The following is a 538-nucleotide window of genomic DNA, read 5'->3' as shown; positions in this document are numbered from 1 at the left end:
TAGTCGCACCCTTATGACGTTAGGTGCACCAGTGCGACCCAGAACTAATGTAGTCGCACCCTTATCACGTTAGGTGCACTAGTGCGACCCAGCACAAATGTAGTCGCACCCTTATGACGTTAGGTGCACCAGTGCAACCCAGCACCCTTATCATGTTAGGTGCACCAGTGAGACCCAGCACTAATGTAGTCGCACCCTTATGACGTTAGGTGCACCAGTGCGACCCAGCACTAATGTAGTCGCACCCTTATGACGTTAGGTGCACCAGTGCAACCCAGCACCCATATTATGTTAGGTGCACCAGTGAGACCCAGCACTAATGTAGTCGCACCCTTATGACGTTAGGTGCACCAGTGCGACCCAGCACTAATGTAGTCGCACCCTTATCATGTTAGGTGCACCAGTGCGACCCAGCACAAATGTAGTCGCACCCTTATGACGTTAGGTGCACCAGTGAGACCCAGCACTAATGTAGTCGCACCCTTATGACGTTAGGTGCACCAGTGCGACCCAGCACTAATGTAGTCGCACCCTTATG

This window comes from Alosa sapidissima, chromosome 18, assembly GCF_018492685.1.
Source record: "Alosa sapidissima isolate fAloSap1 chromosome 18, fAloSap1.pri, whole genome shotgun sequence".
Taxonomy (NCBI): domain Eukaryota; kingdom Metazoa; phylum Chordata; class Actinopteri; order Clupeiformes; family Clupeidae; genus Alosa; species Alosa sapidissima.
The sequence above is the reverse complement of the archived record's forward strand: the minus strand, read 5'-3'. Positions refer to the sequence as shown.